A 14,829-nucleotide genomic window follows, 5' to 3' on the forward strand; every position below is an offset into this window, starting at 1 on the left:
TAGAGTGGACTAATGGTCTTTTAGAGACACAACTCACCAAGCTCAGCCTCCAACTTAAAAAAGGACTGGACAGTACTTTTATCTCTTGCCCTTCTCAGAATTGGAGCCTATTCTTGAGATGCTACATGGTACAGCCCATTTGTACTTTTATGTAGACACACTTTCTTGCTCGGCCCCAACCTTGTCCTAGACAACAGCCCTCTAGGTGACTCTACTGGTCCTCCAGCAGGCTAGACAGCAAATTTGCCAGGCTGCTAATCTCTTGCCTACTCCAGATTCCCAGCCATAGGAAGAGACCCTAGCTGGACGATCAGTTCTTATTAAGAATCTGACCCCTCAAACTCTACAGCCTTGATGGACCAGACCCTACTTAGTCATCTATTGTACCCCAGCTGCTGTCTGCCTGCAGGACCCTCCCCATTGGGTTCACCATTCCAGAATAAAGCTGTGTCCATCAGACAGCCAGCCTGATCTCTCCTCTTCCTCCTGGAAGTCACAAGTACTCTCCTCTACTTCCCTTAAACTCACTCGCATTTCTGAAGAACAGTAATAACCCTTATGAGCCTAATACATCCCTTCATTCTATTAGGTCTATTGGTCCTTACCCTACTTTTTGCAACAGGGCTTTACGCAGTCACCTCCACTACTTGGACTGCTCCCCAAAAACTTGTCATCCCTACTATCTTCTGTCTAGTTATACTCCTATTCACCCTGCCCTTGTTTCCACTGCTGGTTTACACTTTTCCTCCAAATCATTGCAGCAGATATCTCCTGGTACTATCCCCAGTCCACCAATCTTGACTCCCTCTTGGAGTGGACAGATGATCTTTTCTGATAGGGCACCCTCCAACACTTTCACCCTGATTAAGTCCTATTCTTTCCTTTTATATTCACTCTTATTCTCATTCCTGTTCTTATGCCACCCTTTACCTCTCCCCAGCTATCTCCACCACACTATCAATCTCGCTCACTGTCTCCTAGCCTGTTCTAATCCCTCTTTAACAAACAATTGCTGGCTTTGCATTTCTCTTTCCTCCAAAATCGCTGAGGCCTTGACTTACTCACTGCTAAGAAAAGGAGACTCTGTATATTTTTAAATGAAGTGTGTTGTTTTTACCTGAATCAATCTGGTCTGGTATATGACAACATAAAAAAAACTCAAAGATAGAGCCCTAAAACTCACCAGCCACCAAATAATTATACTGAACCCCCTTGGGCACTCTCTAATTGGATGTCCTGGGTCCTCCCAAGTCTTAGTTAATACCTACTTTTCTCCTTCTCTTATTCGGACCTTGAGTCTTCCGTTTAGTTTCTCAATTCTTACAAAACCACATCCAGGCCATCACCAATCATTCTATACAAAAAATGCTCCTTCTGACAACCCCACAACGTCACACCCTACCCTAAAATCTTTCTTCAGTTTAATCTCTCCCGCTATAGGTTCCCACACTGCCCCTAATCCCGCTCAAAGCAGCTCTTCACTTTAAGCTTACCCACTCTAGGTTCTCACATCGCCCTAATTCTGCTAAAAGCAGCCCTGAGAAACATTGCCCATTGTCTCCCCGTACCATCTCCACAAAATTTTCACCACTCCAACACTTCACCACCATTTTGTTTTGTTTTTGTTATTAATATAACAAGACAGGAATGTCAGGCCTCTGAGCACAAGCAAAGCCATCATATCCCCTGTGGTCTGCATGTGTACATCCAGATGGACTAAAGCAACTGAAGATCCACAAAAGAAGTGAAAATAGCCTTAACTGATGACATTCCACCATTGTGATTTGTTCCTGTCCCACCCTAACTGAAAAGATATATTCTCCTCTGTCCTTAAGGTACTTTGTAATATTCTTCCCCTGCCCCCGCCCCCACCTTGCCCACCTTAAGCCCTTAAGAAGTCACTTTGTAATATTCTCCCTGCCCGTGAGAACGTACTTTGTACTGCTATCCCAAACCTGTAAGAACTAATGTTAATCCCACCACCCTTTGCTGACTACTTTTTTGGACTCTGCCTGCCTGTACCCAGGTAAAATAAACAGCCTTGTTGCTCACACAAAGCCTGTTGGTGGACTCCCTTCACATGGACGTGTGTAACAGTTTGATGTCTCATGCCTCTCTAAAATGTTTAAAACCAAGCTGCGCCCCAACCACCTTGGGCTCATGTTCTCAGGACTTCCTGAGGGCTGTGTCACAGGCCATGGTCACTCATATTTGGCTCAGAATAAATCTCTTCAAATATTTTACAGAGTTTGACTCTTTTTCTTGAAAGGTCATACATTTAGTCACAGAATGCTTCTTATGTGTCGATGATGTTTTGTAGTTTAAGAGCAGAGGCAAAACACAGTTTGAAGCAAGTTTTTGTGTATACACTATTCATATGAGGTGCGTAAAACAGTCAAACTTAGAGACGTAGAAAACAGAATGGTGGTTCCTAGGGAAGGTGAGGAGAGTGAAAAGGGAGACACTGATCTACAGTTAAGTTACTTGAGATGAGTAAATTCTGAAGATCTGCTGTATGTCACAGGGCCTAGTGTTAACAATAAGGTTTTATGGACACTTGAGTAACTCCTAAGAAGAGACTGATCATGCTTTTGACCTTGCAAGGAAAAATCTCAGTAGAAAGAAAAAATTCCTTGATATTTTCAACAACTCAAGATGCTGTTTAAAAGATTTGAAAATTAATACATAATTGTAAAGCCTTAACCTTTTTTGAAAGTGGTTTAACATCTTTCAAGTGAAAAGGAGCACATTTCATTGTATTTTAGCTGCACTTTGTCCTCCGTAAGCTGAATATTCAGAATCTCTCACATTTTTATCATCTGGTGTGTAGCAGCTGGTAGATTTTTCTTTTTATCCTTCATGTTTTTATTTGATAGTCCAGCTATATAAATTTAAGAATCAAAAAAAAATTATTTTATTTTTTTTCTCTTAGAAGGGATTTGTCTTCTTTAAGACAACTTCCTGACCTCAGACATGTAGAAGGCTGTTGAATGCATTGGTGGATCCTGTCATTTCAAACAAAATCACATTTAGCTTTATTGAGAGCTGCAGGCCTGGATGGTGTTATATTGTGTCATTTAGTATTAAAGAAAAACAATAATACTTTGAATGCCTGATCATGTGTCTAAGCTCTTTACTGTGGAAAGGTAGGAAACTGGCTAGGGCAAAAACTATTCATTTGAAAAATAAGGATTTGAGGTACCTCAGACAACCACAGACACAGAACCCATGGTTTAAATTGGTATTTGTGGCTGGGCACAGTAGCTCATGCCTGGAATCCCAGGACTTTGGGAGGCCGAGATGGGTGGATCACCTGAGGTCAGGAATTGGAGACCAGCTTTGTCAACATGATGAAACCCATTTATCTATTAAAAATGAAAAAAAAAAAAAATAGCCACTGTAGTCCCAGCTACTCGGGAGGCTGTGTCAGGAGAATCTCTTAAACCCAGGAGTCAGAGGCTGCAGTGAGCAGAGATTGCACTACTGCACTCCAGCCTGGATGGCAGAGTGAAACTCCATCCCAAAAAAGTAAAATAAATAAATAAATAGGTGGTTGTGTGGTTATATTTGGAGGCATAAAAAATAAACAGATGTAAATTTATCAAATGAACCCAAGCGAAACCAGTTCAAAGGAAGTTTCCATGAGAAACTCCATATGTTAAATTTCTCTTTCTAATACCAAATGACAACAGACTTAAAAGAACAGACCATACCAACAAGGGCATTTTATCTCTAAAGGTGAGAAAAGGTTTTGGCACTATTTTTCTGTCTTCTCTTTATAGTTGGTCTCACTATTTGGGTTATATTAAAAATAATTGGCCAGTCACAGTGTCTCATGCCTGTAATTGCAGCACTTTGGGAGGCCAAGGTGGGCAGATCATGAGGTTAAGAGTTCAAGACCAGCCTGGCCAATATGGTGCAACTCCATCTCTACTAAAAAAAAAAAAAAATACAAAAATTAGCCCAGCATGGTGGCATGTTCCTGTAGTCCCATCTACTCCAGAGACTGAGGCAGAATAATCACTTAAACCTAGGAGATAGAGGCTGCTGTGAGCCGAGATTGCACCGCTGCACTCAAGCCTGGGCTACAGAGTGAGACTCTGTCTCAAAACAAAAAACAAAATTATTGAGGAGAAACTTTCTCTCTCTCCTTCCTTCCTTCCTTCTTTCCTTCCTCTCTCTGTCTCTCTCCCCTCCTCACTCTCTCCTTCTGTCTCTTTTTCTCATATTAAAAATAATTATACAGGAGAAACTTCCCTCTCCCTCTCCCTCTCTCTCTCTCTCTCTCATCTTGTTCTGTTACCCAAGCTGGAGTGCAGTGGTGTGATCATAGCTCACTGCAGCCTTGAACTCCTGGACTCAAGGGATCCTCCCACCTCAGCCTCCCAAGTAGTTGTGACTACAGGTGTGCACCACCAAGCCTGGCTACTTTTAATTTTTTTTTTTTTTTTTTTATAGAGATGGGGTCTCCGTATGTGGCCCAGGCTGGTCTCAAACTTCTGGCTTCAAGGGATCCTCCCACCTGGGCCTCCCAAAGCGTTGGAATTACGGGCATGAGCCCACCATACCAGGCAGGAGGAACTTTTTATAACAGCCAATATATCCTGAGTTAGGTATTACAATACCATACAGTGACAATTTCCAAGTATATATATGTCTTGGTTTAAGGAGTAAAACATAGTTGAGTCTATGCAGCATTCATCTTGCATTAGTACATGAAAGATATTTTCATTGGTAAAAAGACTATATTTTCAATATACAGATGACCCTTGAACAGTGTAGAGATTAGGGGCACTTACTCTCCCATGCAGTCAAAAATCCATGTATTACTTTTAACTCCTCCAAGACTTAACAGTTAATATACTGCTGAAAAGACCAGAAGCCTTACAATAACATACAGAGTCAACTAACGCATATTTTGTATGTTATGTATACTATATACTGTGTTGTTACAATAAAATAAGGTAGAGAAAAAATGTTATTAAGAAAATCCTAAAAAAATGAAATATAGTTACTGTTTATCAAGTAGTAGTGGATCATCGTAAAGGTCTTCCTCACGTCATCTTCACACTGAAGAGGCTGAGGAGGAGAATGAAGAGGAGGGGTTGGTCCTGCTGTCTCAGGACCTCCAATGCAGTTCAAACTCATGTTGTTCAAAGGTCAATTGTAAGTTCTTCTTCCAAAGACAGGTGTGTATTACCTTTGCCTGACTGTCATAGTTCACCCATATAGGTGTGTAGGCTGAGTCTGACACTTAATACTCTCAGTTATGGCTCTCTGTTTCGTTCTATGCTATTTTTGGAAGGCCAAGAAAAAATACAGAAAAGATCTTCTAGATAAAGAGTCAACTATTTTATGAAAAAAAAATGTTGTGAAACTGATTGTGTTTCATAGTAATAAGCCATATTCTGTTTAGGAACTCAGATATCTGTTTGCAGTAACATACGTTTATGGATGCTCACACATACATGAATAAAACCTAAATAGATTATCTAGTTTAATTCCTTTTTTAAAGATGGCTAGATATCTAAGTTTTTCAGGACAAATAACATTTTCTTCCTTAAAAAAAAAAAAAATTATTCCCTGCAGGACATGGTGGCTCACACCTGTAATCTCAGTACTTTGGGAAGCTGAGGCTGGAGAATTGGTTGAGGTCAAGAGTTTGAGACCAGCCTAGGAAACATAGGGAGAACCTGTCTGTACAAAAAATATAAAAAGTAGCCAGGTGTGGTGGTGTTCTCTCTTAGTCCCAGCTACTCAAGAGTCTGAAATGGGAGGATGGCTTGAGCCTGGGAGTTGGAGGCTGCAATGAGCCACAGTCGCACCACTACACCCCAGCCTGGATAATAGAGTGAGGCTGTGTCTCAAAAACAGAAGAAAACAAAACCTGAAATGAAAAAAACCTTATTCTTACACCTGAAGATGGTGAGGGAAAAAAAAAACTTACACTTACACCTGAAAATTGTGAAATCAGTCTTTCTTATTAGTCTTGACTAATGTATAATCAACTTGTAATTAGGTTGACTTAAGAGTTATTAAGTAGTTCCTTAATTAAAAAAAACCACTCAAATACTTTCTGGATATGTTTTAGCTGTCTGTTTATTCATTTTATACTTAGGATAATGAATGAATATCTTCTGCATACAATTAAAATATTTTGAAGATAGTTTAGCCAATCATCTTTAAACTCCCCATTTTCAAGCTAAATAGGCAAAAAATCTATTATTTTTTATTGAACTAACTTTCTAAGCCTGGTCTTTTCATGCATGTAAAACCTGAAGTGTGGGAGTCAATGCTGATCCCAGGGTTTGGTTTAATGATGAACAGTTTCTTGATTTGAACAATGGGTATGAGACAAAGGACTATTTGGAACCAGATTTCCAGCAGTAGGGTAAAGTCAATTACAGCCTTGTTTTCTTTCTGAATTTGCAACCCCAAAGTATGTTCCCTTTATGAGACCTAAATGCAGCAGCAGAAGTCCAATGTTAGAACATGTGATTCCACTTCCAGCTTAAAAGGAAGAGATTCCATGTGTGACACTGGCTACTTCTTAACTTTGCCTTGGTATTTTTGAAGTATTTAAAATATGCACCAAAATGTTGCTTGACTTCTTATTATTGTAATTGTTTGAGACAGAGCGTAACTCTGTCACCCAGGCTGCAGTGCAGTTGTGCCATCACAGCTCACTGCAGCCTTGATCTCCCTAAGCTCAGATGATCCTCCCATCTCAGCCGTCTAAGTAGCTGGTACTATACTATCATGCCCAAATAATGTTTGAGTTTTTTCCAGAGTTAGAGGTCTCACCATGTTGCCCCAGCTGGTCTCAAATGCCTGAACTCAACCCATTTACCTGCCTCAGCCTGCCAAAGTGCTGGGATTACAATCATGAGCCACTATGCCTGGCCTTAACTAATTTTCAATCTGTAATGATAGTCTATCAGCCATATCAACTCTTTTATGAGGTTTGATATAGGGCATACATAATGTTAGAATGCTCAAACTAGTAGACAGCCATATAGGTCTCAAGAGAGTCTATGCCTGAAGAACCCCTGCTTTGGTGGAACAGTTTCCATTTACTCTATCAGGCCCTTCCTTGAAGCCAACGCCTGGCTGTTACCACCAAGTGGCTTAGTATGGATGATGTATTTGCTGCACACACCAACACGTGCTGGACCCAGTCCATTTGATTTCAGACAACACTATTGTGATGATTAATTTTAGGCAGCAACTTTAGCTATCTGAGGGATACCAGGTGTGTGCCTGTGAGCAGGTTTCTGGAATAGACTGGCCTTTGAACTGGTGGACTGAGGACGGCAGACCCACCCTCAGCAATGTGAGTGGACATGATGATTCAGACTGTACAGCGCCAGAGGTAGAAAAAAAATAACAGAGGAAAGGTGAATTTGCTCTCTCTCAAGCTGGGCAGTCATCTTCTTCTGCTCTCTGTCACCATAACTTAGGTTTTCAGAAGACAGAACCTTCATATCTGGAACTGACACTAGTGATGTCCCATATTCTCAGGACCTTGATCTTGGACTGATAGTTACATGGTGGACTCTCTGGTTCGCAGCCTTCGGAAATACCTGCAATTACACCAGCTTTCCTCTTTCTCCAACTTGCATGTAGTAAGGCTTGGGACCTCTCAGCCTCCATAATAACTTCAATTCCCATAATAAATCTTTATGTATGTATGTATGTATGTATCTATCTATCTATCTATCTATCTATCTATCTATCTATCTATCTATCTTATCCATCTATCCATCTTATTATGTCTCTATGTATTGGTTATCTGTTTATTATCTGTCTATCTCCATCATGTATCTATCATCTATCTATATTGATCATCATCATCTATCATATCTATCATCTGTCACATCTATCTTCTATCAGTCATCTATTATTTTTCTTTTTCTTTCTTTCTTTCTCTCTTGAGAGAGAGAGAGAACATCTCCTTCTCTTGCCCAGGCTAGACTGCAGTGTTGCAATTTTGGCACACTATAGCCTTCAACTCCCAGGCTCAAGCAATCTTCCTATCTCATCCCCCCGAGTAGCTGGGATTGCAGGTATGTGCCACCATGGCCAGCTAATGTTTGCATTTTTAGTAGAGATGGGGTTTTGCCATGTTGGCCAGGCTGGTCTTAAACTCCTAGTCCCTAGTGATTCCCCTGCCTCAGCCTCCCAAAGTGCTAGGATTACAGGAGTGAGCCACCACACTCAGCCTCTATTATTTTCCCTACTGGTTCTGTTTCTCTGGAGAACTCTGGCCAGGTAATTGAATAGTTTGTGCCAAATTTATCTAATCAGATGCATAAATGAAGATGATTCAGCACATGTAGTCACATTATACAGATAGATTTCTTTTCTTTTCTTTTTTGAGATGGAATCTCACTCTGTTGCCAGGCTGGAGTGCAGTGGCGTGATCATGGCTCACTGCAATCTCTGCCTCTTCGGTTCAAGTGATTCCTCTGCCTCAGCCTGCTGAGTAGATGGGACGACAGGTGTGCAACAGCATGCCCGGATAATTTTTTGTATTTTAATAGAAACGAGGTTTAACCATGTTGGCCAGGATGTTTTCGATCTACTGACCTCATGATCTGCCCTACTTGCCCTCTCAAAATGCTGGGATTGCAGGTGTCAGCCACCAAGCCAGTCAGAAGGATTTATTTGGGAGAATATTTTGGTAAGTATGAGTATGAGGTGTGAGCAGTTGTTCAGAGAGAACCAAATTCCCTCTTCTTGTGTTGAAGGGTTAAGAGTGTAGGCATGTAGAATTTACAAAAAACAAAAAAATTGTTTTGCAAATTTTTATCAGTCTAAAAATGTGATCTACCTATCCAACATTGTTGATAGCACATTGTTCATTGTGGTTGTAAGTCATCTATTCTCATCTTTCCTTCTTTCTTCCTCCTTTTTGAAAACCAAGATAGAGAAGTCGGGCACGGTGGCTCACAGCTGTAATTTCAGCACTTTGGGAGGCTGAGACCGATGGATCACAAGGTCAGGAGACCAAGACCATCCTGGCCAACATGGTGAAACCCCATCTCTACTGAAAATACAAAAATTAGCTGGGCGGGGTAGCACGTGCCTGTAATCCCAGCTACTCAGGAGGCTGAGGCAGGAAAATCGCTTGAACCCAGGAGGCAGAGGTTGCAGTGAGCTGAGATCGTACCACTGCACTCCAGCCTGGTGACATAGTAAGACTCCATTTCAAAAAAAAAAAAAGCCAAGATAGAGAATTTCAGCTGGTCAGCACCAAGGTAGAACTTACATGTTGAAGAGAGTGTGTAGAATGTGTCTTTGAGTTCCCTAAATGGTGAGATATATACTACAGATTTTTGATTTTGAAGTTTGGGGAAGTATCTTGATCTGCAAGAAGTTCCAACGTCTGGGTATTTACCCATGGGAAAAGAAAAATTGTCTAAAGAAGACACTTGCACTCATATGTTTATCACAGCACTATTCACAATAGCCAAAATATAGAATCAACCTAAGTGTCCATCAGTAGAGGACTGGATAAAGAAAATGTGGTATAGGTACACCATAGGATATTATCCAGCCATAAAAGAAGAGTGAAATATTGTCTTGTAGTAACCTTGATGGAGTTGGAGGCCATTATCCTAAGTGAAATAACTCAAAAACAGAAATAAAAATACCCCATGTTCTCACTTGTAAGTGGGAACTAAACAGTGTGCAGGTAGGGACATAGACAGTAAAATAATGGACACTGGAGACTTAGGAGTGTGAAAGTGGGTAGGAGCTGAGAAATTACCTATTCGGCACAATGCTTACTATTTGGTTGATGGGTTCACTTAAAAGCCCAGATTTCACCACTACAAAATTGTGTATGTTAGAAACCTGCACTTCTACCCCTAAGTATAGAAAACTAAAAAATTTCTTAAAGGAAAATAAGCAAAAGTGATGTATTGGAAGTCTCTTCCACCCTTTACTTTCTAGTGTTTTATGATTCCATAATCAATGAGTAGTTGACAGAAGCTCATTAATGATGTGATGATTATTCACTTTGAAGTTGACATGGTGGGCAAGTTTCTGCTTGCTCTGCACAAGGCCTTTGGACTGTTGTCAGGAGGACTTGATGGAAGGGTTATGAAACCAACTTTACTTTTGAACTCATCAGTGCCTAAGGAGAAATAGGAATCTTCCCCAGAAGTGTGGAAGTGGGTAGGGGTTGAGAAATTACCTATTGGGCACAATGCTCACTCTTTGTTTGATGGGTTCACTAAAAGCCCAGACTTCACCACTATAAAATACGTGCACGTAAGAAACCTGCATTCGTTCCCCTAAATATAGAAAACTAAAAAAGTCCTTAAAATAAATAGGAAGTCAAATAGGAAAGATGCTTGAGGTTATCTGTAGTTTTTACTCAGCTCTTCCTGGCTCCCCTTACCACAAGAAGACAGTTCTTTTGGCTTCAAAGCACTTCAAAGGCATCAAAGAAGCCACATATGAGTGGGCTCACAAATTCCAAAACAAAGTGATTATATTCTTATGTTAAATGTTCAGACTCATGACATATCACAGGATTGTGAGTCGAACAACGAGGTAACATTCCTACTCTATGGAATCGCAAAGAATCAAAAACCATCTCATAAAGACATGTCTGTGAGGAGCGAGAATAAATTCATGACATAAATTCATGATATTTGGTGATGAGGCCAATTTACAAAATAGTATTAATCACCTGTGAGCTAATTGGTTGGCTCACTCTTTTGGAGGAGAACTCAGGAGGCAGAGATTGCAGTGAGCCATGATCACACAACTGCACTCCAGCCGGCAACAGAGTGACATTCCATCTCAATATTATTCATTTTATTTGAAAAGGAGCATCGGTAGCTGAATTTACAATAAGCATCCGTTGGGGAGATATTTCTTAGAGGCAGCATTTCAAAGTTAAAAATATTTACATTTCAAACAGGAAAAGATTTAAGTGTGTGTGCCATATTTCATTTGGTCTGATGGCCATGACATTGAGAAGGATGGTATTAGAAAGACCAAAACAACGTGGGACTTCCCCTGTGAAAATGCTGTGGGCTTCTGTGGAGTTCAGGATGTGCAGGACACGGGAAGCCCAGGGGAGGAGCATTCTGTAGCTACTGGGCCACGTCTCCATGGGATGCTTCCCTAGCCCAGACTCTTTGCCTTTATTTCAACTGACTTTACATTCTAGGGGATAAAGCTTAGCTGTGACTCTCATAACTACAGAAGGATCATAGAAGTTCTTGTTGGGCTGCTATTTCCAAAGACCACCTTCCCAAGGGGACTCAGATCTAGGAATCTTCCCTTTCCTTAGGGAAGGAGGTCTTCATGGTGCCATGAGGTTGAATGGGTGCAAAAGAAGAGGCACTGAGACCTGGGAAGAGGGTATTCTTGCTTGCAGATATGCATCCCTGCAGGTAGTATAGGTTCAACTGTTTCAACATATACATCTCATAGATTTATGTCACTCCAGTGTGTACTAACTGTATTGTGAATATATTCAAACATGATACTTTTATATTAATAAGATATTTACTCTTTGTATGTTTTGGCATCATGACCAAAATATGTAATATATACTATATGTAATATAATCATTGCAATATAATTTACTCATAATAATATAATAATTATGTAACATACTAATATAATTATGTAACATAAAATGTTTCATTATGTACTATTATAATATGTAATACTACATACTGTGATATATATAGCATATAATCACAGTATAACTGTAATGTAATATATAGTATTTATATCATATGAGATATATTAATTACAACATAATTATATATTGTATAAGTTATACAATTATGTTACTATAACATATAACATGTCTTATATAATATGTTATATATAATAAGATATATGTTATAATTAATATATCTCAATATAATTTTTTATTATTATTATTATTTTACTTTAAGTTCTGGGATACACGTGCAGAACATGCAGGTTTGTTACATAGGTATATATGTGCCATGGTGGCTTTATAAATTCTATTTTAGTTATATAAATTTTATATAACATTATGTAAATATGTTATAGTTATGTAATTATTTAATATATCATATGAAAATATTTGGTGACTCATGCCTCTAATCCCAGCATTTTGGGAGGCTGAGGTGAGAGGATCACCTGAGGTGAGGAATTCAAGGCCAGCGTGACCAACATGGAGAAACACTGTCTCTACTAAAAATACAAAATTAGCTGGGCATATTGGCACATGCCTGTAATCCCAGCTACTAGGGAGGCTGAGGCAGGAGAATCACTTGCATTGGGAGGCTAAAGTTGTGGTGAGCCAAGATTGCACCGTTGTGCTCCATCCTGAGCAACAAGATGAAACTCCATCTCAAAAAAAAGGAAGAAACAAAAGTTTATAATAACATATATTATGTATTATAAATTTTTCATATATACATAGTATAATATTATAATATAAAAATAAATTTATTGATTTCTTCATTTATTATTTGTTTACTTTTTGGTTTTTTTTTTTTTTTTTTTGAGACGGAGTCTCTCTGTGCCGCCCAGGCTGGATTATAATGGCATAATCTCCGCTCACTGAAACCTCCGCCTCCCAGGTTCAAGGAATCCTCCTCCTTCAGCTTCCTGAGTATTTGGGTATACAAGTGTGCACCCAGCTAATGTTTTTGTATTTTTAGTAGAGATGAGGGTTTCACCATGTTGGCAAGGTTGTTCTTGAACTCCTGACCTCAAGCAATCCACCCGCCTTGGCCTTCCAAAGTGCTGGGATTACAGGTGTGAGCCACTACGCCTGGCCTCTTTACTTATGTATTATTGTTTTTAGAGAAGGAGACTCATTGTTTCCCAGACTGGTCGTGAACTCCTGGCCTCAAGTTATCCTACTACCTTGGCCTCCCAGTTGAGATTATAGGTGTGAGCCACTTTGCCAGGCCTAAAATATAAATTTTAATTATAATATACTATATGTGATATACAGTATAGCCTTCCTTCTATAATGTACATATATGTATATTACATATACACATTACATGTATAACTATATATTATATGTAACATATACATAACAATTCATGTAAATTATATTTATAAAATATATTGTGTATTTATATTAATATAATTATGCATGTGTGTATACGTATATATACCCACATATATATGTGTATGTGTGTGTATATTTTTTATATATATGTATATATCTCATAATGATAGCTCTATCTTTCATTCTGTATCTGAATTGACATTTTTTATATTTGAGTATATTTTATTTAAAAATGACTATTATAGTTAGTTGCTATCTTAATATTTTAGATTAGCCATTATCATTCTTTCTTTATAGCTCACTAATGAGGTATTCCTTTTAGGTTGTTAAAAGTGGTCTGCCCTTTCTAAGTAATAATGTATACCCTGACTATAAATCAAGTCTCAACAGTGAGCTACATTTAAGCTGAATAAATAAATACGGTCCTGGGAGATCAATTCCAATATAATGCAGGTTATCTGGACCAATCACTGATAATAATTTGTAAGACAGTGATTAGAAGTCAAAAGTAAACATGTTGCAATTATTAAATTTTAAATGTTTTTAATAATTTTAACTTCCATTTTGATTGTGTTTTAAATAGAACTGTCCATTTGGCTATGAGCGAATCATCCTGCTTGCTTTTATAAGCATTTATCCTGAAAAGAAATTTAAAGCAGACATCCCATAAATGGAGTCTGGGACAGAAACCTACACACTGGGGTAGGTTTCAGAGGAATGATTAAGAGCAAAATATCAGCTTAACTTAAATGACAGGTGACAAATGAGTACAACTGAAAATTGTTCTTGTCATGTTCACACATAGCTCATTACTTTCTAACCTTTATTTTTCCCCTGCCAGACCTTGGAGGAAAAGCTTAATTTTAAAATGTCATGGATAATTGTGTATTCATTCCTATTACCATTTATTTCTGTAAAATCATTGATTTATTCTTTGTGCTGCATTTTTAAAATTATTTAAATATCATTTTATAAGCTTTTTAAAAGTTATCACAACTCAGTGCTATCGCTAAGATATATAGCACCCTTAGATAGAGATGAAAATTCTCTTAGTTTTTATTAGATTGAAGGAGTAACTCCACACGGAGACAGATGATACAACTCAAAACAGTCCCTTGAGCTATGAAAACTTGTATGGCAGGAGAACATTAAAAACCCAAAGTATTTTTGAAGCTTAGTGTATTTTTCTTTTTCTCTTTTTTTTTTTTTTCTTTTTTCCAGGCTTGGTGGCATGCATGTTTAGTCCCAGCTACACAGGAGGGAGGCTGAGGCTGAAGGAATACTTGAGCCCAGGAATTCAAGACTAGCCTGCACAACATAGTGAGACCCTGACTTTAAAATAAATTTAAAAAAATTAAAAGCAACAAGACTTTCTGCTTGTATATGATAATGTTAGTATGCTGACTTACAAGGTTAGATCATTCTGATATGTGTGATGTAGGTTTTCAAAGCTGGCACTGTTTCATGCTTCAAATATTATTTTTATTCATTGGTTCTCATGGGATTTCATCACTAAGCTGTAAATCAATAATCATAATGTTGAGGGGAGGGGATTACAAAATAGCTCTTCAAAATCATCTTTGCATTTCTCAATAAACAGCATTCCCTTTTGGACTACAGTGAAAAATATTGAGCTTTGTTTACTTTGAAAATGAATCTTAGTCTATGAATGCCTGGGTAGGGTCAAGAATGAAAAATGAGAGGAAGAGAGAAGCATCAGGAAGATAAAATGATCAATCTCACAAAACTTGCTATTTTTAGAAAGCAGCATTCTAATTTTGAAACCAAAAAAATGGAGA

At 38.5% G+C, this 14,829-nt stretch overlaps 1 long non-coding RNA gene across 1 annotated transcript in view; it reads left to right on the top strand.

Moving 5' to 3' along the window:
- TTTY14 (testis-specific transcript, Y-linked 14) overlaps window positions 1-14,376 on the top strand; it is a 150,132-nt gene extending 135,756 nt beyond the window's left edge. The window contains exon 2 of the long non-coding RNA NR_002708.1: window positions 14,252-14,376. This is a non-coding gene — a long non-coding RNA (testis-specific transcript, Y-linked 14). The remainder of the gene's footprint in view (window positions 1-14,251) is intronic.
- Window positions 14,377-14,829: the final 453 nt, after the last annotated feature.

The sequence above is a fragment of the Pan troglodytes genome, chromosome Y (assembly GCF_028858775.2).
Source record: "Pan troglodytes isolate AG18354 chromosome Y, NHGRI_mPanTro3-v2.0_pri, whole genome shotgun sequence".
NCBI lineage: Eukaryota > Metazoa > Chordata > Mammalia > Primates > Hominidae > Pan > Pan troglodytes.